Below are 15,693 nucleotides of genomic sequence, written 5' to 3' on the forward strand. Positions count from 1 at the left end.
AGTCCTTCACTACAATGGAAATTCCCAGTAATTACTTTGTGTCTTTCCAGAGACAATGGTCATCCCAGATCATTGTTTTTCTTGTCCTGATTAAAGACATATTCTTAAAACTTGTAGTTCTGAGTTGTTTTTCAGGTTGACAAAAGGAAGTTAATTATATTGAAATAAAGATCTAACTTTTTTTCCCATTCAAGTTCATAGAAGCCCTATAATTCAGGTCCATGGACCTCAGGTTACAAACTGCTGTTCTAAAACAAAAATTGACCGAAAATAGTCGTCAGTTCTCATCAGTGGCTACTACATCTCAACTTGATCAGATCCAGGTCACTGAAGAATACTTCTTTTAGGAGATGCAGAAAACCCAGAAGTTTCAGAGGATAAATGAAAGATTCCCCCTAAACTTATTTGGCCAGAGAAGACCATCCCTGATGACCACCCATAAATGAATAAAGATGGTATTCCTGTTCCAACCTTCTGAGATCTGAGTATCTCCTGATAAACAACTTATTTAACCAGAGGCCTTGCCCCCGGTTACCTGCCTTTGCCAGTCACATTGTTAAACCCAGGTCTTCACCTACTCCAAAGTTATACAACCTTTTGAAAACATGTCAGCTTGAAGCCCTACCCAAAGACACAGAAGTCACCACCTTCAACCATCACCTGTAAGTTCCATCTCCTGTTTTCTTGTTTGTCAATATTCAGCTCTTCTGAAAAACCAATAAAAATCACACTTTTTGTCACTTTAAGAGGCAGACTCCCATTGGGAGCTGCATCCCCCTCCCCCAGTAATCAAGATCCAAATTAAACCTTTTTAACTTTATTGGGATGCCTTTGTAATTCTTTAGGTGGGAAATCTTCATGAATTAGGACAACTGTCTCCATTATACTTCCTTGCTCTAAGCAAGTACTTACAATCCAGAAGGTTCCCACTCTGAACCCAAAATTTCCTGTGAACACAAAAGTTAAGGCACGATGATCCTGAACCAGTGCCTAAAGAAACCAGTGCTTCAATGGAAACTCATATATTTATATATAAAAATAAGGCCAGTCATCATTATAGCGGACAGTTCTCCAGTACAATGAAACAAACTAGACACATTGCTAAAAATAGTTTCTCTAAAAAACTAGAAAATGACTAGCTCTAGAATTATAAATATTGAAGGGCCTCCTGTACTGGGTTCTGTCATTACATGGTTGATTCTAGAAAGGAAGGCTGATCTTCCATGATGACAACTTCACTCCTGAAACCCCCAGATTGACGCTTTTCCTTGACTGAAAAATATGTCCTCAAGAACCTTTCAAATCACACAAACCAAAACTAAACTAAAGATAATCAAAATCTTAATTACTTGTCCAATCACTTTAGCCTCTGGCTCTTGCATCTAGATCTCTCCTGGCCACCTAAGACTGGTCAGTGCTTCATCTTCAAGCAGTTGGTTGGGCCTATAACATCCTTAGCTTTTTCCAGAAATCTTTAAAAATACTTTTACTTTTTCAGTTCAGCAGGAATTCCCTGACTTCTTTCCTGAAATTCTTGTCCTAGAGCATTTGGCTTTGTTTGGTGTTTCTGATTAAAGTCTCTTTTGTTCAGATAAAATACTTCTTATTTTTTCAAGTTGACAGTAGATATCATAGAAACCTCAGGATGTAGGTGATGATTCACAGGTCTTAAATGGATACAAGTACATCTCTTCCATTTAATGACCTAGCCCCAGATATGATATCTCTAAGTTGTTGGAAATTTGATTTCTCTGTGTCTATCAAATTCATGAATTTACATAAACCCTCCTTGAATTTATTATTTTCTAAATAATTTCAATTAATAATTAATTAATTAATAATGAATTTAATGTTTCCTAAAAGAGGCTCTATACAACCTCTTGTGGTCAAGCAACAACAACAATGATAATAGCTAGCCTTTCCATAAGTGTAAGGTTTGTTAAACACTTTACAAATCCCTTGTTTTATCATTACAAAATCCCTGGGAGGTAGATGCTATTATTATTCCCATTTAGAAGATATGAAAAATTCCCATTTAGCAGATGAGAGGGAGGGAGGGAGGGAGAGATATAGAGATAGAGATAGAGATAGAGATAGAGAGAGAGAGAGAGAGAGAGAGAGAGAGAGAGAGAGAGAGAGAGAGAGAGAGAGAGATTTCCCTAGGGTCACATAGCTAGTAAATGTTTGACTCGACATTTGATCTAAGATTTTTCTGACTCATGTAGAGTGTCCTATTCACTTCACTGCAGAGCTGCCCACTATATTAACTTCCTATTATTAAAGTAGTATTTCAGTAACATCATTCTAAAACAAAGAATACTCTTCAATTCTACATTTCTAGGATTGAATAAAACTTTAACCTAGATGATTTTTACAGATGTGGGTCATATTCCTACACAACTCGAGACTGAGGAAACTGAATACTTTTGTCTTCCTCATATAGTTCCTGATATTAGTTGCTGCTCTCTTTTGCTTAGGATCATAGGATTGATATTTATAACTGGAAAGGAACGTAAAAGTTCTATTCCAAACATCTCATTTTCCCTAGTTGTTATATTTTTATGATAGGGTAGCAACTAGAGGAAGACAATATTGTAGATGTGGACATAGATATTTGTACTAGGGAAGAAAATGTTTTCATTGTAGTTCCCAACACCAAAAAAAAAATTTTTTTCAGTAACATCTCTCCGCCCCACCACATCACATATAGGGACAATTTTTTTTATTTAATTATATTTGTTTTTTAGAAAAGTTAACAACTTTACAGGATTCATACTCTTACTTTTCCCTTCACCCCCCCAACCTCCACCCCCCCATAGCCAATGCGCATTTCCACTGGTTTTAACATGTGTCATTGATCAAGACCTATTTCCAAATTGTTGATAGTTGCATTGGTGTGGTAGTTTCGAGTCTACATCCCCACTCATGTCCATCTCAACCATGTGTTCAAGCAGTTACTTTTCTTCTCTTTTCCCACTCCTGCAGTTCTTCCTCTGAATGTAGATAGTGTTCTTTTCCATAAATCCCTTAGAATTTTGCTGGGTCATTGCATTGCTGTTAGTACAGAAGTCCATTACATTCTATTTTACCACAGTCTATTGGTCTCTGTGTACAATGTTCTTCTGGCTCTGCTCCTTTCACTCTGCATCAATTTCTGGAGGTCTTTCCAGTTCACATGGAATTCCTCCAGTTTATTATTCCTTTGAGCACAATAGTATTCCATCAGCAGCATAAACCACAATTTGTTCAGCCATTCCCCAATTGAAAGGCATACCCTCATTTTCCAGTTTTTTGCTACCACAAAGTGTGGTTATAAATATTTTCGTACAAGTCTGTTTATTTATGATCTCTTTGGGGTACAAACCCAAAATGGTATGGCTGGATCAAAGGGCAGGCATTCTTTTATAACCCTTTGAGCATACTTCTAAATTGCCATCCAGAATGGTAGGATGAGTTCACAACTCCACCACCATGCATTAATGTCCCAATTTTTCCACATCCCTCCCAACATTCATTACTCTTCCCTTCTATCATTTTAGCCATTCTTCTAGGTGTGAGGTGATACCTGAGAATTGTTTTGATTTGCATTTCTCTAATTATGAGAGATTTAGAACACTTTCTCATGTGCTTATTGATACTTTTGATTTCTTTATTTGAAAATTGCCTATTCATGTCCCTTGCCCATTTATCAATTGGGGAATGGCTTGATTTTTTTATACAATTGATTTAACTCTTTGTATATTTGAGTAATTAGACCCCTGTCAGAGTTTTTCGTTATAAAGATTTTTTCCCAATTTGTTGTTTCCCTTCTGATTTTGGCTACATTGCTTTTGTTTGTACAAAAGCTTTTTAGTTTGATATAATCAAAATCATTTATTTTAAATTTTGTAATTTTTTCTAACTCTTGCTTGGTTTTAAAATCTTTCCTTTCCCAGAGATCTGACAAGTATACTATTCTGTGTTCACTTAACTTATTTATAGTTTCCCTCCATATATTGAAGTCATTCATCCATTCTGAATTTATCTTGGTGTAGGGTGTGAGATGTTGATCTAAACCTAATCTCTCCCATATTGTTTTCCAATTTTCCCAGCAGTTTTTGTCAAATAGTGGATTTTTGTCCCAAAACTTGGGCTCTTTGGGGTTATCATACACTTTCATGCTGATGTCACTTACCCCAAGTCTATTCCACTGATCCTCCCTTCTGTCTCTTAGCCAATACCATACGATTTTGATGGCCCCTGCTTTATTTTTTTTTTATCCTGGGACTCCATTCTAGGAGCATAGGGCCACAACCAGGGCTCAGGGTCACCCAGCTGGGAAGTGTCTGAGCCCGGATTTGAACCTAGGACCTTTCGTCTCTAGGCCTGTCTCTCAATCCACTGAGCTAGCCCAGCTGCCCCTACTTTAGGTTGCAGTTTCTTTAGCAGATGTAGTTTTTATAGGGTGGGGTTGCTAGCCCCACGCCCAACCTGCTTTATAGTATAGTTTAATATCTGGTACTGCTAGGCCACCTTTCTTCACATTTTTTTTTCATTATTTCCCTTGATATTCTTGATCTTTTGTTATTCCAAATAAACTTTGTTATAGTTTTTTCTATTTCCGTAAAAAAGTTTTTTGGTAGTTTGATAGGTATGGTGCTAAATAGGTAAATTAATTTGGGTAGAATGGTCATTTTTATTATGTTAGCTCGTCCTACCCATGGGCAATCAATGTTTTTCCAATTGTTTAGATCTAGTATTAATTGTTTGGAAAGTGTTTAGTAGTTGTTTTCATATAATTCCTGTGTTTGTTTTGGTAGATAGATTGCTAAGTATTTTATATTGTCTAGGGTGATTTTAAATGGTATTTCTCTTTCTACCTCTTGCTGCTCTAATGTGTTGGAAATATATAGAAATGCTGATTGTTTGTGTATTTATTTCGTATCCCGCAACTTTGCTAAAGTTGTTGATTATTTCTACAAGCTTCTTAGTTTTTTTAACTAGACCATCATATCATCTGCAAATAGTGATAGCTTAGTCTCCTCATTGCCTATTTTGATACCTTCAATTTCTTTTTCTTCTCTAATTGCTACTGCTAGTGTTTCTAGTACACACACACACACACACACACACATACACACACACACACATATATATATATATATATATATATAGAGAGAGAGAGAGAGAGAGAGAGAGAGAGTTACTTTTGATGGGTAGGTGATCCTTGGTTGTAGACCCAGTTCTCTTGCCTTTTTGAATATCATATTCTAAGCCTTGCGGTCTTTTAGTGTGGAGGCTGCCAGATCCTGTGTGATGCTGATTGGTATTCCTTTATATCTGAATTGTCTCTTTCTAGCTTCTTGTAAAATTTTTTTCTTTTACTTGGAAGCTCTTGAGTTTGGCTATTATATTCCTGGGTGTCGTCTTTTCAGGGTCTAGTGTAGAGGGTGATCTATGGATCCTTTCAATGTCTATATTGCCCTCTTATTGTAGAACTTCAGGGCAGTTTTATTGAAGAATTTCTTTTAGTATGGAGTCCAAATGTCTATTAATTTCTGGTTTTTCAGGAAGACCAATGATTCTCAAATTGTCTCTTCTTGACCTGTTTTCTTGATCTGTCAATTTCTCATTTAGATAGTTCATGCTTCCTTCTATTTTATCAGTCTTTTGAGTTTGTTTTATTCGTTCTTGCTGTTTTGAGAGATAATTGGATTCTAATTGCCCAATTCTTGTCTTTAGAGACTGGTTTTCTGCTATAATCTTTTGATTTTCCTTTTTGATTTGGTCTATCCGGTTTTCCAGCTGTTTGATTTTGGTCTCCAATTTGCTCATTAGTTCTTTTGATTTGGGGGCATCTTTTTCTAATTGCCAAATTCTAGCCTTTAGAGACTGATTTTCCTTTTTAATCTGGTCATTTCTGGTCCTCGATTTACTTGCCTCACTTTCCAATTGTGAAATTCTACCTTTTAAACTGTTATTTTATTGCCAGCTCTCTTCCACCTTTCTCATCATCTCAGATTTTAACTTTTAAGAGCTTGTGACCAGTTTTCATTATTTTGGGAAGTTTTGGATATGATTATTTTTTTGTTCTCATCTGCTGTTTGCTCTGTTGTCTGAATTTTCTGTTGAAAAGTTGTCGAGTGTTAAATATTTCTTCTTGTTGATCTTTCTTTTTTGTGGTTCTTGTGGATGGCTTGCCATTGTGAGCCATGTGCCCTCTCAGGTTTATCCTCCCACCCAGGGTCTGTCTGTGCTCTTTATTCTCCTGAGCTCTCAGGTCTAGTTGTTCTCAGGGTCAAGCCTCCTGGTGGTCCCCTTGCTTGTTCCTCTGCCCGAAGCCCCTTTAATGGTTTTAGGGCACTGCTTCCATAGTCGTGCACCCCTCTGCACTGGGTCCCCACTCAAGGTCCATACCTGTGCTCAGGATCCATGTCCTCACCTACACTCAGGATCCGCGTCCATAGGGACAATTTTTAACAGTCATTTTCTCACATTTTGAGTTCTAAATTCTTTCACTTCTTCACCTCTTCCCTTACTGAGGTGGTAAGCAATCCAAGACAAGTTATACATGTGCTATCACATAATACATATTTTCATATTCATCATGTTATAGAAGAAGATACACATCTCTAAGAAAAATCTCTTGAAGAAAATGAAGTGAAAATGGTATGCTTGGGTCTGTACTAAGATTCCATCCATTGTTTTTTGTTGTTTTTTATTTTGTTTTGTTTTTTTTGCCTCTGAACCATGGATTGAATTTTTCATTATGAGTCCTTTGAAGTTATCTTGTGTCATCACATTGTGGATAATAGTACCCAAACTCTTCTTACTAGCACTAGAATTTGACTGGCTGTTTTACGCATTGGACTAATATCCTCAGGGTATAGTCTGTCTAATGGCTAATTGAACCCTTTCTCATAATAAAACTTTTAGGCAACTAAGAGCTATCATTTAATTAATATACTTTGAGTCTTTTTTCCTAAATGTATTACTTTCCACTTGCTCATATTAAAGCTCTTTAACAATTTCTAGCTCACTCACATAACCTCATGTCTTCTTTCTAATGTATATTCCCAGCACCTTAGATTTTCACTCTCAGAAAGAGTCTATGCACAATTTAGAATGCAGACATTTCATTCTGTACTTCTTTTTCCAGACGGCTTATAAAGTGTTATATAAATTTCATCCTAACTTTGATTCCTAAGGGAAACCTTAATAAAAAAACTTCTTCTATCCAGAGAAGTTTTCATTCATTCTGACTTTCCCTAATTTTTTTTTCATTAGTATTACTTTCTCAGCTTTGGTTAACAATGCTCAGAGAGAGAGAATTGGGAAAATATGCCAGACACTGTATTTTTATTTCTCACTTCATTAATTCATCATTTTCCAAGGCATTTTGCTTTTTATAAACTGCAAAACTTACTTATCTACACACTTTTTGCAATGTGAGGACTAATGTAAACAACAGTTCCTTTGGCTCATTTCTTTCCCTCCTCCCCCTCTATTTCAACTACCCTTTTCCTATGCCTATTCACCATTTCCTTCTCTGGTGATAAATCTTTATTCATCTACAGAAACTCTAAATGATGATCTGAAGCATAGAATAGTTGTGATTTGCATCAGTAAAGAGAATGAAATCACAAATCCTTGAAAAAATTGCATGGTCATCCCTCCAATTTGCAACTGCTAATTTCAACAGTCTTTTTCTCCAGCTTTTTTCCACTTTCTGAAAATGAACTGAGAAATAAAAATCCCATTAATGGATCTCCTTGGGAAACATGCCACCTGCAAATGCAAAAAGTCCATTCCAAAAGCAATGGAAGCACCCTGCTGTCAGAATGTGCTTTTCTCCCCACCTATAAACTACCCACCGAAGTCAGGTGTTACCACTTATCTGCTTCTATACACAGATCCTAGACTAACCACATACAGAGATTTGTTTCTGAAATAATGGAAATCATTAAAAAGAAGGAAGCTTATAATAAGTAGAAAACATTTAAGTGGAAGAGGATAGGAATGGAGGAAATTGCCTATTTTTATCCACGAAGCTAACTACCATAGAGAGTAGCCACCATGTATGTAGAATGACAGCAGGAGATGAATCCAGCAATTCACAGGAGATAAAATCTAAGCAAAGACCCAGTTAAGAAATATTGCCTCAGATGTTTATACACAAATACACCAAGAAAAAATAATGATCAATATGAAACTGGGATTACTAATACAAGAAGTCTAATTTAGCCATGTAACTATCCAAGAGTCAGCACAATGTAATGAATAAATAGTTGAGACTGGAGTCAGTAAAATATGGGTTCAAGTCTTTATGACCCATATTAGCTTTGTTATTCTGGGCAAATTATCTAAATTCTCCATTCTGTGGGGAATTCTTTATGACTACACATTTCTGAGAAGGAACCGATCAGCATTGATAGAGGGTGTTTTTTTAATTTTTTAAGTTTTATCAAGAGCTTTCTAAACTGATGCTACTACAATCATTTTTTTTAAATCATAAAGAAAAAATTACCATTCAAATTCGGTGAAATGAGGCTTGAGTATGATATAGTTCTTTTTTTTTAAACCCTTGTACTTCAGTGTATTGTCTCATAGGTGGAAGATTTGTAAGGGTGGGCAATGGGGGTCAAGTGACTTGCCCAGGGTCACACAGCTGGGAAGTGGCTGAGGCCGGGTTTGAACCTAGGACCTCCTGTCTCTAGGCCTGACTCTCACTCCACTGAGCTACCCAGCTGCCCCCGAGTATGATATAGTTCTAGAGATGTACATTTAATTCAAAGGAAATGGATGGAGGAAGATGAAAAGTGTAGGGATGGAATAGGTAGGATTGTATAGCCAGATATGATTATTTGAGGGAATCCAATAATGTAAAATAAAATATGGTAAAAGCTACTTAAAGAGAAATAAATACAGGCAGAAATAGAAGTAGCAATACTACAAAACACCTGGACAGGAAGAGATGAGGAGTTGAAGAAATACAAATCTGGCATGGAGTCATGATAGAATAGTGATGGTGGGTGCAAAATAATGAAGCATGCCTTCTCTCTCCCTCTCCCTCTCCTTTTCTCTACCCACCCCCAACCCCACCCTCACTAGGTCAGTCAGTCTGTCTGTCTGTCTGTCTCTGTCTCTCTCTCTCTCTTCCCTTCTCTCTGTCTGTCTGTCTGTCTGTCTGTCTCTCTCTCCCACCTTTTCCTCCCCACCTCCTCCTCTTCCTCTTGATCTCTCTTTACTTCTTCCCTCCTTTTATCTCCTTTGCCCTTCCCTTTTCTCCCCTCTTTTTTTTTTAGTAAACATTTTTTTTTAATTTAGAATATTTTTCCATGGTTAATGATTTGTGATTTCCTCCTTGCTTCTTCCCTCCCCACTCCCAGAGCAGGCAAGAAATTCCACTGGGTTATATATGTATCATTGCACAAAACCTATTTCCATGTTATTCATATTTGCATTGGAGTGATCATTTAACAACAAAAACCTAATCATATTCCTATCGAACTATATGATCGACCATATGCTTTTCTTCTGCCTTTTTGTTGCCATAATTCTTTCTCTGGATGTGGATAGCCATCTTTGTCATAAGTTCCTCTAGATTGTCCTGGTTCATTGTATTGCTGCTAGTAGAAAAGTCCCTTACATTCGATTGTGCCACAGTGTATCAGTCTCTGTGTACAATGTTCTCCTGGTTCTGCTCCTTTCACTCTGCATCAATTCCTGGAAGTCTTTCCAGTTGGAAGTCTTCCAGTTCATTATTCCTTTCAGCATAATAATATTCCATCATCATCAGGGTCCACAATGTGTTCAGCCATTCCCCAATTGATGAACACCCCCTCATTTTCCAAGTTTTTGCCAACACAAAGAGCACAGCTATAAATATTTTTGTTAGTCTTTTTCCTTATTATCTCTTTGGGATACAAACCCAGCAGTGGTATAACTGGATTAAAGGGAAGGCATTCTTTTAAAGCCCTTCGTGCATAGTAACGAATTGCCCTCCAGAATGGTTGGACCAATTCACAACCCCACCAGCAGTGTAATAGTATCCCAATTTTGCCACATCCCCCCACAACATTTATCACTTTCCTTTGCTGCCTCCCTTTCTCTTTCCTTCATATCTCCTTTCCCTCACACACTCTGATGCTCACAAACAAAAAGGAATTGGTTGCTAATGTGGATATTATAGACTTGCTAAAAAGAGGAGAAATATCTTTTAGAACTTTGTGTGAAAAATAAGGCAAACCAAGAACAGTCTGACATACACCCTAGAATTTTGGAGAGTGAATTTAAAAGGGTTCATGGAAAGGGATGAGTAGAATTCCATGAACTAGAATTCTACCTAAAAAAGTCAGCCCAGGAGTGGTAGGCAGCCCTCAAGAATGCAATTCTGAAGAAACAAAGAAAATCAGTCCTGATTGGAATGTAACAGGTATAAGTGTTGCTGACTAGGTTCTGTTAATAGTCACATCCGTGAGTCATATGGCTGCCAATCATTAAGCATTCTATCCCACTACTATATCCTGGGTTCTTATCTACAAGTATATGTCAATCATGAATGTCACTCATAGCTTTACCTCCATCTACAGCTTCCTCTTACTTCTCCAACCATCTTGTTATTTCAATCATGCAAATCTCCAATGTAATGATTGAATAAATTATTTAATTATAGTCGAGAAAAACATAGTAAGAAATCAAGCAATAGCTACTTTTATCATAGAATGTGACAAATCAAATAATCTGTCACTACAATAGCAGGGCAAACTCCACCCTCTCAAGTTTCCTTGGCTCAGATATAAGAATATGGAAAGCCAAGAAGAGTTCATTTGCTTAATAAAAGTCTCATATAGGGAGATTTTTCATAATCGTGGCAGTTGACTCATAACAAGAAGAACAGCTTAGTTCTTTTCATTTTCTTCAAGTGGGAGAGTAGATGCTGATTGTCACATTTTAATTTACTTTTCCACAGATCCATAACATTGGCTAATGATCTGTTGGAGACTTCTCTGATATGAGGGTCTAGCTCATATTTCTGCCTCTCTGAGAACTAACAGATCAGGGAAGTTATAGCATAAGAATTGCATGCCCATGAGTGAAAAGAGATGTTCCTTGTCACCACCAGCTTTCAGAATGTCTACCTTTTATACCTTTCCTCAAACTCCATGTGTAGTGAACAGGTTTCATCTCATTTTCTTTGTTTCTATTTCAAGAATATGACTCAAAAGAATTCAACAAAAATAACAATATCTTGAGTGAATAGGAAGAAGTTGTTACCATCAGTAGTAATCAGAAAGTTAAGAGGAGGGGCAAGCTCAGGAAAGTGGAGATGATGAATTCAAGCTCAAATATGTTGAGTTTAAGATGCCCCAAGGACATTCAATAAGAAACAAAATTTTAAACCCTTACCTTCCTTTTTGAAATAAATATTGTGTATGGGTTCTAAGGCAGAAGAGTGGTAAGGGCTAGGCATGGGGGTTAAGTGACTTGCCCAGGGTCACACAGTGAGGAAGTGTCTTAGGCCACATTAGAACCCAGGACCTCCTATTTCTGGCTCTGGCTTTCAATCCACTGAGCCACCTAACTGTCCCCAAAGGAGATGTTTAATAGAGAGTTAGAGACAAAAGTCTGAAGGTAAGGAGAGAGATTAGGGCTGGATAAGTAGACTTATCATCAAAGAGATCATAATTGAATCTGCAGGAGCTGGTGAAAATAGCAAACAAAATAATATAGAGGGAGATGAGATTATAGAATAGCACCTTGGAGGGCATACATGATTAATTTTTAACAAAGGAGACTCAGAAGGAGTCATCAGGAAGATAAGAGAAAAACTAGAAGATAATAGTATTGTGAAAGCCTATAAATAAGAGTGTCTAAAGGAGAAGAGGGTGATCAACAATTTCCAAAGCTCCAGAAAAAGCATTGAAGAAGGGCATAAGATATAGTCACTAAAAGATCATGGGTAATTTTGGAGAGAGTAATTATAGTAAAGAATACCAAGTTTTGTTTTTGTTATTTTTTAAAAGGATATAGAACATATGAGGCATATTTGTAGTCAGTAAGAGGGAGAAGTCAATCTTATGGAGAAGATGGTGTGAAATGGGACTGCATATGAAGGTAAGAGGAAGGACCATCTCTTCTTGTGAGAGGTTAGTGAAGGCAGAGACAGTTGTAGAAGGCATCTTGGTGTTTTGAGATGAGGAAGAGGGGAAGATAAGGAGCTCTTGGCAAATGACCTCAATTTTTTTTTACTGAAATATGAGACAAGGTTCTCAGTTTACTCAGTGGGAAAGGGTGAGCCATGGGAAATTTGAGAGAAGATGAAAAAGTTTAAAAAGGCTATTGTGATGAATGGGCTAATGCATCAATTAGGGAGATAATAAAGGAATTGCTTTGCTACAGTAAGGGAGGAGTTGACACTAAATAACATAAATCTGTATAGACTCAGCATTTTATTTAATGTATTTAAAATATTTTTTCTAAAAAAGAATCCATAGATCATTAGATTCCCAATAGGATTCAGATATGCAAAAAATGAAAAGGAACCCCTTGACTGGTGCTATCTTGAGCTTAGCACTGAAGGTTTTAGTGTTGACAGAAGTGTTTGTGAGATTGGTAGACCCCTTTTGTTTGTAGGCATATTCTTACTTCAATTTGAGAGAAGCCAGAGGTTACTGACATTTGGAAATATCAATCTTGTCCCCCAGGTAATGGGGGAAAAATCAATAAACTGTCTTAATGCCCTTCAATTTTTTACCTTTTACTCTCCTATCCTTGGAGTTCCTCTAGTTAAGCCATATGACTTTTCTATTTAGAACTTCCTTTAAACATACCAAATAAGGGTGCCTTTTGGTTTCAGAAATGGCTAGTTCATATACATTTTCCATGAAGTCTCCTTTTCTTCTAGTAGCAGACTCTGACAGAGACAAATAAATACTGTTAAACAAAATATACCAACATTCGCTACCAAGAGTAGGAAGTTTGTTCTATCCAAGATCTTTTGAAGTCAATACTAGATATGGCATTGATCTTAAAAAAAATTCTGATGTTTTTTGACATTATTTTCTTTTACATTATTGTGGCCATTGGGTGTATTTTCACTTGCCTTTATGTCCTTTATTGTGTTCATATTTTCTTTCTAAGTTTCTTTGAATCTCTAGCATTCACTGCTTCTTAGAGTCAAATAAAATTTTAAAATATTTGGAAGTTTGCATTCTTTCCACAGAATTATTTTCATGTTTCACATTTTGGTTTTTGTCACTTCTTTTCTCTTTCTCTACGCTTTACATTCAATAAGTGTGTATCCTTTCATGTTGATCCATTCCTATGACTTCAATTGTGCTCTATATGAAGACAATTTCTAGATTTTAATATTTAACCCTGACTTTTCCTGAATTCAAGCATTATCTATATTTTCAGCTATCTTTTAAATATCTTTATTTAGTTGTCCCACCTAAACTTTTCTTTCAACATAACCAAAATTGAATTCATCCTTATCCTCTTAGCCACTTATTTGCACAGATGCCAATACCATCCATCCTGACTTTTATGCCCAAAACAGAGGAGCTGTTTTAACTATTCCCTCTCCTTTACCTCATCAACCAATATTGTACTCATTTCCACACACTCTTGCATCCGTCTATCTTTTCCTCTCACAGAGGCACAATTATTGCTGAATCCATCAGCACATTTCACCAGACTATTGTAAAAGCTTTCCTTTTTGTTATTTTTTTTAGCCTTCAACCTCTGATCCTATCTATCCTTCAAACAGTTTCCAATATAATTTTCCTACTGCATCAATCTTATTAGGTCACTCACCTGTTAATAAAATAAAACTGATAGCAATGCCTACTCCCCCTAGTCATCAATAAAATAAAATGCAAACTCTTTGGACTAGCATTTAAGTCCTATCTCAGTTTGGCTCAAACCTACCTTTCCAGCCTTATTTCACATTACTCTCCTTAGCAAACAGATCTATTAGCTATGTTCTTACCTTGTCTTGCTCTCACATTCTTTTCTATTTGTAACTTCTGAAATCTTTTTGAAAACATTTTCTTCCTTCTAGGTTCAGATAAGGTAACACCTCTTGCCCTCTTGCTCTCAATTTTTTTGGACCACTTTGAATAACTCATTAACCCATGTATCTTATCTTTTGTATTTGCTCCTCTTCATGCCATATTCTCACCTACCCAGGATAGTAAGTTTCTTTCCAGCAGTCTTTTCTCACCTTCATATTCCCAGCACTACATATGATAACTTTCATATAGCAAACAATTAATGACAGTTTGCTGCCAGAATTGAGCAGAGAATAATAGATGTTAGTAATGAAATAGGAAATCAGTAAGTCAATAAGCATTTATTAATCATTTACTATATATAAGGCACTGTGCTAAGTACTGGAGATATAAATGTAGCCAGAAAGGAAGTCCTTGCTTTCAAGATGCTTCTTTTTCTTTGGTGGGAAATTTTCCATTGTAACTGATGTGTCAAGATGTTAATGCCAAAGTATATACATATTATGTATGGGCATATATGAATGTATCATATATGTATATATGCACACATACATATATGTAAAATATACGTATTGTGAAAGGGAATTCTTGGTTCATTTTAAGTTCACACTTGTGAAAAAGGAATCCCTTGTTCTCTTTGCCTAGTTGGAGTTAACACTTTGTTTGGCAATAACTTTGAATCAACACAAGCTTGAACTAGGTGGGAGAAGCTTGAAAACTACTTAGTAAGTTCATACCTTACTTGATGCTAGGTGAGAACAAGCCAGAAATTTAAGAGTTCCCACACTCAGAAAAGGTGTGATTCCAAAGGTGAGAACTCAGACAATTTGGAAGCTGTGATTGGCCCTTGTGAAAAGGGGCAGGGACAGGAAACCAACATAAAAGCCAAGAAGGCAGTCTGGTCAAGGAGATTTGGTGAACGAGGCTAGTAGAGAGTGAACTCCAAGAAAGAAGTCGGTTTCAAGAAGAAGGTCAGCTCAAAGAAGAAAGCAGGCCTCAGGAGTCATCTTCAGCTCCAGTCATTGTCTCAGATGGTTTTCCCTTCCTGTCTTCTCTAGATAGTTTAATTTTGATTGAAGTTTAACAAGTCCTGGCTGAGCCAAGCACTGGATCAATATTTGGTTAGATAGGCTAATGTCTTTTTCTATCCTTTTGTATGTCTCTACTTTATAAATAAAAGATTTATAATTTTCATATATGTAGCCAAACCATTAATTTTAACACTAAATATATAGAGACAGAGAGAGACAGCAAAGAATTAAGATCAAGTTGAACAGCTCAAGTTTATAGTGTGTGTAGCCAAATGATTTTTTAAACTCAATCAGTTTCTTTAAAATGTTAGAAAAAGCTCTTTCCCATGTATTGCTAATTTGCAATAGAGTCAGTGTATAGTTTCCTGGTCTGGATTTGTAAATGTGGGGCCAAAGTAGCTTTTCACTTTTGCTTATGAAATTGTTGGCTTTACAAAGGTATTCTCCTTCATCTTGTTCTGTCGCATTGAACAGATTCAGAATAGTGTCTGTTTCAATGTTACTGCTGACCCATGACTTGAGCACCGTCACATAGGGTGTTTCATCCTGTCCATATTTGCTGTCATTTATCTCCACATGCTTCAGCCTCATATAAGTTACATTATATCAGGGAAAAAAATACATACAAGGGAGATCAGTAGGGAAGGAGAACAATAACAAAAATTTAA

This window comes from Gracilinanus agilis, chromosome 5, assembly GCF_016433145.1.
Source record: "Gracilinanus agilis isolate LMUSP501 chromosome 5, AgileGrace, whole genome shotgun sequence".
NCBI lineage: Eukaryota > Metazoa > Chordata > Mammalia > Didelphimorphia > Didelphidae > Gracilinanus > Gracilinanus agilis.